The 7,500-nt window shown below is 33.5% G+C and overlaps 1 protein-coding gene across 4 annotated transcripts in view; it reads right to left on the reverse strand.

The window, feature by feature from the left end:
- The window catches only part of LOC124426373 (acetylcholinesterase-like), an 81,654-nt gene that overhangs the window by 37,815 nt on the left and 36,339 nt on the right, over positions 1 to 7,500 (reverse strand). Inside the window, exon 1 of one of the 4 annotated variants that reach the window (XM_046968005.1) lies at positions 3,993 to 5,203. The exons of the other annotated variants lie outside the window; for them this stretch is intronic. The gene's annotated coding sequence lies outside the window, so the exon portion shown is untranslated. Of the gene's footprint in view, positions 1 to 3,992; positions 5,204 to 7,500 lie in introns of those variants that run through there. 4 annotated transcript variants of the gene reach the window in all.

The following is a 7,500-nucleotide window of genomic DNA, read 5'->3' on the forward strand; positions in this document are numbered from 1 at the left end:
TTCTTATCCTACGTAAAACTGTATCCTTCTTTTTTTTTTTTTTTTTTTACGAATCAATACAAAAGATTACGTCGACAGAGGGTCGATTTTCGAGAAAAAAAAGAAAAAAAAAAAAAAGAAAGAAAAGAAAAGACGGACGAAAAAGGTTTTAATTTGAATTCCTACTGGGTACTTTCTTTCAGGAAACATTGAATCAAAAAAGAAAAGAAAAGAAAAGAAAAGAAAAAAATAATTAATAAACAAATAAATAAATAAAATGGAAAAAAAAAAAAACTAAAGAAATATAATGAAATTATTTATTAAAAGTTTCAAGATTTGCACTGGGTACAAAAATTGTTTTGTTAAAAGTAGAAAAAAAAAAATTGTCAGAACTTTGAACAAGCAAAGTGAACAAACGAATGAGGTAACATAAAGTGATGGACAGACGACACTGATTTAAAATATTAATTAGGTATCCTTTCTTTTTCCTTCTTCAATATATTTTTCTTTCGTTTTATAGTAATCTTTTTACTTTGTTTTTTTTTTTTCTTTTCTTTCTTTTGAACATATTCTTTAATACTTTCTAAAAATTTTTTCCTTCTGTTTGATGATAAAATATAAAGGAGAATCGTAACGTGAGTTTCTTTATTTTTTGATTTATGAAAAAGAAAAAAGAAAAAAAAAAGAAAAAGAAAGAAAAAACAGAAAAGAAAGTTCCGCTCGCATTTTCATCGAAGAAAAAAAAAATATATATATATATATCTTTTCGTTCATTTTCCGTAACGGTAACCAAAGTAATTAGTACGCTTTTATTTATCGAAAAAATTAAATTACCGCGATAACAAAGAAATTCCTAAATTAATAATATTCTTTATGCTCTGGTATCATAAAAGTGATTTTTACAGATAATTATTACAGATAATAAACAATTCTCCCCTATCCCACCCGTCCCTATCCATATCATCCACTCCATTTCGAAGTTCTCACTTGAAAAACGTTCGAATTTTGTTTATCGACAAATTTAATTAAAATCCATAATTCGGTATTAATAAGATCGATAAGATCGATAAGATCGATACACGTGAGGATATTTTTATGAGCGCAAAAAATTTTCTTAAAGGGACGGACGAGAGGGATGAAGATGAATTGAAGAAAAGGAGGAATGGCCGGGGGGTGGGGAAGAACAGAAAAGAAAAGAAAAAGAGAAAAAGAAAAGGAGAGAAGAGAAAAGCAAAAAAAAAAGAAAAAAAGAAAATTTACGAAAGGTCTAGGTGGATTTATTTCGATGAGGAAATTCCATTAGCGGTCTACTCTTTGACGAGGAGATTAGGACAGAAGGATAGAGAGAGAGAGAGAGAGAGAGAGAAAGAGAGAGAAAAAAAGAGGTTAAAGAGGAAGCGAAAGAGGAAGCTTCTATAATATTTTTCTTTCTTTTTTTTTTATCCTCCTTTTTTTCTTTTTTTTCTTTTTTTTTTTTTTTTCCTTTGCTTCCTTCAGAATAACCAGAGACGGAAACGGGAGTAACTGGCAGCGATCTGAAGAGAGTAAGAAAGAGAGAGAGAGAGAGAGAGAGAGAGAGAGAGAGAGAGAGAGAGAGAGAGGGTGGTTCATTCCTGACAAACCTGATCGATAGAGCCATCTCGTTTATTTATTCTCTTTAGGAGGACCCTTGTCGACGCTTAGAAGGTCCATGAAAAATCATGTTATTGTATTTTAGTTAAAATCTTTTTTTTTTTTTGTTTAAATCTTCTTTCTCTCTCTCTCTCTCTCTCTCTCTCTCTCTCTTTCATTTATTTTATTTAATATTTAAAAGAAAAACGTTCAACAATTAGAATCGTTCATCATTCTTTTTAATGTAGAAATTTTCTTTTCTCGTTTTACGTTTTAATATGATAAAGAACGAATCGTACGTTCCTTCCTATCCATCATATCGATTAGAAAGAGATAGATAGATAGAGAGAGAGAGAGAGAGAGAGAAAGGGAAAGAGTTTAGTTTAGTTTAGTTTAGTTAGCGTCGGTACGCGTATACATGGTAAAAGTTTAGGATACAAGTAACGAACGAACGTTCTATGCTCCGATAGTAAAAGAGAATGAGTGAGAGAGAGAGAGAGAAAGAGAGAGAGAGAGAGAGAAGGAGGATAGGTAGAGGAAAAAGTTTAGTGGGAAAGTTTGAAATGCCGATCCAGAGTTTAAAAGAAGAAGGAATATAGGAGAGGGAGAGAGAGAAAGAGAGAGAGTATAAAGGGATGGAGAGAGGAGGGAGAGAGGGAGGGAGGGAAATGTTTTATCTGGAAAATTAATGGGACACCGTTCCCTTGCCAAAAAGTTCAACCGTTGCCAAGCAATATAAGCTTCGGGGGTGGATGATCATCGAACTTTTTTTTCTTCTCTCTCTCTCTCTCTCTCTCTCTCTCTTTTCTCCTTTCCTTTTTCTTTAAAAAGCCATTGTTTAGATGGTCTCTTCTGGCATGGATTCTTCTTATTGTTTTTTTTTTTTTTTTTTTTTTTTTTTTTAATCTTCTAAATAGTCATCATCGTTCTCGTCCTTGTTGTCCCAAAAAAAAAAAAAAAAAAAGATGAAGACGAAAACTAAGAAGAAGAAGAAGAAGAAGAAAAAAAATATAAGGAAAAAAGTTTCGAAGAATGGAAGAAGAAAAATAATAAGGAAATAAAGAAATGTGAACGACAAGTAAATTAATGTTTGCTGGCATTAAATTTGATGGTTAGGAATGGAAAAGGAAAAAAGAAAAGGAAGAAAAGAAAAGAAAAAAATAAAAAAAAAAAAAAAATGGGGGAAAAAAAAGGAGGAAAAAAGAAAAAATGCAAATTACCAGTGAGAATAGCGTGCGAAATCGGTTAGTGGCGAGCTTTTTGCAATAGCATAAGCTGCGTTCGAAGATAATGCAACAAACGCAAAGGTAAATGTTGATGGAAATGCGATCGAGCCACGCGAGTTTTCCGAATGTAACATAAAGTAGATATGTTAGATAGTACGTACAAAATGTGTAGGTCTCCATGTATAGTGTATATGTATAATGCGCATGTATACACATACATACATACATACATACATACATATATTTATACACATTTCTAACAAAGTACTTATTTGCAACGCGATATCGACTCGTTTCCCGTTTAGAGTATGAGAGAAATTATAGTTCGAGCGTCGAGAGTATGGTGATATATTGTACATACGTGGAAACACGACGGAGACAAGAAATCGTCGAGTAATTACATCGTTGTCCTCGTCATTTTCCTCGTCGTTTTCCTCCTCGTCGTCGTCGTCGTCGTCGTCGTCGTCATCGTCAACGTCGTTGTCGTTGTCGTCAACGTCGTCCACAACGCGTAATCGATCGATCGAAATAATAAAGATTAAAGAATTTCAAAGAAGAATTTAAACATGCAATTTAAACAAGAGTTACTTCAAATTTATCGCTAAGTAAAATAAATAAATAAATGAATAAATAAATAAATAAATAAATAAATAAATAAATAAATAAATAAGTAAAATAGGAAGAAAAGAATAATAACTGTACAAAATAATCACTGTATAAAAATCATATTAATCGTGGATATGATTTATCGAAATAATTTTTATATATTTTCTTTTCTCCTTCTTTTTGTTTTTCTTTCTTTTTCCTTTTTTTTTTTTTCTTTCTTTTTTTCAAGCGTACCACCGTATAAAACGAAACAAAAATCTCGAGATATTTTTTAATTAATTAATTAATTAATAAAATCATTAATTAATTGGATTAATTCTGTAACGTTTGCATGTATTCAGAAAAAAAAAAAAAAAGAAAAAAGAAAAAAGATAAAAGAAAAATGATTACGAAAAACTAAATATGAAAATTATAGAAATACGAACGAGGGATAAGTAGAAATGAAAATATAATAATATGAAAGAGAGAGAGAGAGAGAGAGAGAGAGAGAGAGAGAGAGAGAGAGAGAGATAGGAGGTATAAAACTCGTCTCTCTTATGTAGCAGGGCGATTAAGTATATGCGTAGTTACAGATTCGAGCGCATCGGCCTTTACTCGAACGTTGTTTACACTAGGGGAGGAGGAGTTTAACAGCTGATTCCGCTTGCCTATGTAACCGGAGCGACCCGGACATAATTACATACACTTCAGACACGCATCGTACGCGGACATATGCACATACATACATACCTACATAAATACATATACATATATATATATATATATATATATATATATAAACATACATACATACACATACATATGTGCAAGTACGGTTGCACTGCGGCAGTAACGTACAATGCGGGCGTCAGCGAATAGAGAGAGAGAGAGAGAGAGAGAGAGAGAGAAAGAGAGAGAGAGAGAGATAGGAGGACAGAGAGGGGGTGAGGGGTAGTACTCGTAAATCCTCGAGTATGCATTGCTCAGGGACGTATTATTACGTTGCTGAGCCTTGCGAGTTTACGTTCCTCGCTAAGGAGCGCTCATTTGAGATGTATACAAAGTAGAAGTGGGTCGAAGCTGGATGTTTTATGACGAAGTCCTTCTCTCTATCTCTAATTCTGTCTCTCTCCCTCTCATACTCGTTCCCTCACTCATTAACTCACTCACTCACTCACTCACTCACTCACTCACTCACTCACTCGCCCGCTCATTCACTCACTCACTCACTCACTCACTCACTCGCTCGCTCGCTTGCTCGCTCTCTTTCTATACAAGCTGACTCGGCTAAATGTATACTCGTCTAGTATAATATCTACGTAGGTACCCCGGCCAGAAATTTGCTCGAATATGTCACACTTAATTGCTTGATTTATCGTTCTACACACTTCCCACCCCTTCCTTTTAGTTATTCTCCTCCTCCTCCTCCTCCTCTTCTTCTTCCTTTTCCTCCTGCTCCTCCTCCTCTTCCACCTCCTCCTCTTCTCGTATCACCGGTGGTGGTCGCCTTTCCTAAGTTCGAGGTCACGTATTCCGCTCGACGCGACTGACAGTATTACGAGTACAATGGGGAGAAGGGATGGAGAGAGGACAGGTAGGGGATGGGAGGGGGTGACGAAAGAATTATTATCTCTCTCGGAGGAGGCCTATAGTATACGTTCGTTTCGACCCTACTTCGATCGATTCCCATCTTCTTCTTCTTCTTCTTCTTTTTTCTTTCCTTCTCCTTCTATTTTTCATTTCTTTTCTTTATATTTACGTTAATAAACTTTCTTTCCTTTCTTTTTCCTTCTTTCCTCTCTCTCTCTCTCTCTCTCTCTCTCTCTCTCTCTCTCTCTCTCTCTCTCTTTTTCTCTTCTTTTTCTTTTTTTTTTTTTTTTTTTTTTTTTTTTATATATCTATCGTAAGAAAAAACGAAGTTATCGAAAAGATTTATCCGTTTACAATAAAGCTTTCAAATTCGATATTAATTATATAAAATTATCGAGAATCTTGAGTAATGATATTACTTAATAAATTTTTTCGCGATTAAAATTTACAAACGTTCGCCTAAGCGATCGATTCTTCGAGTCTTCATTTTTTCGATCTTTCTTTTTTTTTTTTTTCTTTCTACGAAGGAAGTAAAGTAAGTGAAGAAAAAAAAAAAAAAGAAGAAAAAACTATAAGAATAAGTAATTGGAAGATTTTTTAATGGCGAGTAAATAAGTATGTATATAATTAATTAATTAATTAATTAATTAATTAATTAATTAAGTAAGTAAGTAAGTAAGTAAGTAAGTAAGTAAGTAAGTAAATACAAAGGGGAAATTTCAATCGATACGATTATCCGGACTATTCTCGATAAACATTCCAATCGACTACGTTCTCTCGCTATTCCGATTAACGTTCCCCGCTAATTGCAAGTAAGAGAGATAGATAGATAGATGGATAGATGGATAGATGGATAGATAGATGGGTGGTTAGAGTGAGCTATAGCAATTATAGTTGTGCGATTACCCAAAAAGATCTTTGATTTCACTACTTCGAACCTCCTCCTCCTCCTCCTTTTCATCCTCCATTTCACTGATCTCCTCTATCTTTTACTACTCCTCTTACTCTTCCTTTGTCTTTGGTTAACCGGATATCTCTACAAATATGCTCTCTCTCTCTCTCTCTCTCTCTCTCTCTCTCTCTCTCTCTCTCTACTTGTTCACTACCGATGTTAATTCAATTCCATTGGAGGGTGCAAGCAAATTCATTGGCTTGCGTAGACAAGGATCATTCGTGCTAACAAAGATGCCTCTGAAGGATAAATTTAATTGAAAGGCCGACGAACGAACGATTTTTAATCCTACTACATAAAGGATTATTTTTCTCTCAAATATCAAGAGAGAGAGAGAGAGAGAGAGAGAGAAAGAGAAAGAGAGTTACAGAAATTTCCATAAACCTCGAGTCCTTCGACTTTGGAGATATGACGATAAAAGGGTCCAAGGTCTCGGTTATCATCCCTATCCCTCTCCTACTCTCTCCTCTCTCTCTCTCTCTCTCTCTCTCTCTCTATCTATCTATCTATCTCTCTTTACCCTTTCGTAATTTTCAGCCAGTTTCATCTTCTCACGATACCATTGGGAATAACCTTTCGTTTCTTCGATACTTCGTCGATTTATAGTCGGATACTTTCTACTTCGTCGAGAGAACGAACGTTTTCGTACGTGTTAAATTATCTCTCTCTCTCTCTCTCTCTCTCTCTCTCTCTCTCTCTCTCTCTCTCTCTCTCTCTCTTTCATTTTCTATTTTCTTCTCGTATAAGTCTTTTTCTTCATTCAAGAATTTTTATACTTTTCAAGAGTTTAGTTCTTACCGAGTGAATCTCTCTATTCTATGATAGCTATGTACGTTAGTACGTAGATATAAAGTGTCTTGAAAAGGTGGAGGGATGATCTTCTTGAAGAAGAACGAGATACGGATATTAAAGTTCCTTTCGAGTTTGTGAAAATAAGTGGAAAAGAGAATATGACGTTATTATTATTATTATTATTATTATTATTATTATTATTATTATTATTATTATTATTTTCTTTTTTTTTATTATTATTATTTTTATTAATATTTTATTCTTATTATTTTATTATCATTACAATTGAAAAATACTTTAAAATAAATAAACCGTTCAAACATCTATTATCAATCTTTATATATATATATATATATATATTCCTATCTCACTCATCTCTATCTTTCTCTGATTTTATCCTTGATATAACGACGACAAAATCGAATGATCTCGTTTATATTCTCGTACAATTAACATTATTCCTATAATTATCGATATAATTTATATCCTTCAATAAGAATAATTTTTATATCTATATAAATGTATACGCGTTTATATGCGTGTTTGTGATAGCTGATGTTCCAATCGGATTGTAACTGAAGATTGTGGATGTTGGATATTGAATGGAAAAGGAGAAAGAGATTGAGATAGAGATAGAGTTAGATAGACGGATAGATAGATAAAGAGAAAAAAGAGAGAGAGAGAGAGAGAGAGAGAGAGAGAGGGAGAGAGACGAAAAAAGGAGAAAACGAAGGAAGACCATTTTTCCGTTGAAATCCTGTAAAA

Source organism: Vespa crabro, chromosome 8 (assembly GCF_910589235.1).
Source record: "Vespa crabro chromosome 8, iyVesCrab1.2, whole genome shotgun sequence".
In the NCBI taxonomy this organism is placed as follows: Eukaryota; Metazoa; Arthropoda; class Insecta; order Hymenoptera; family Vespidae; genus Vespa; species Vespa crabro.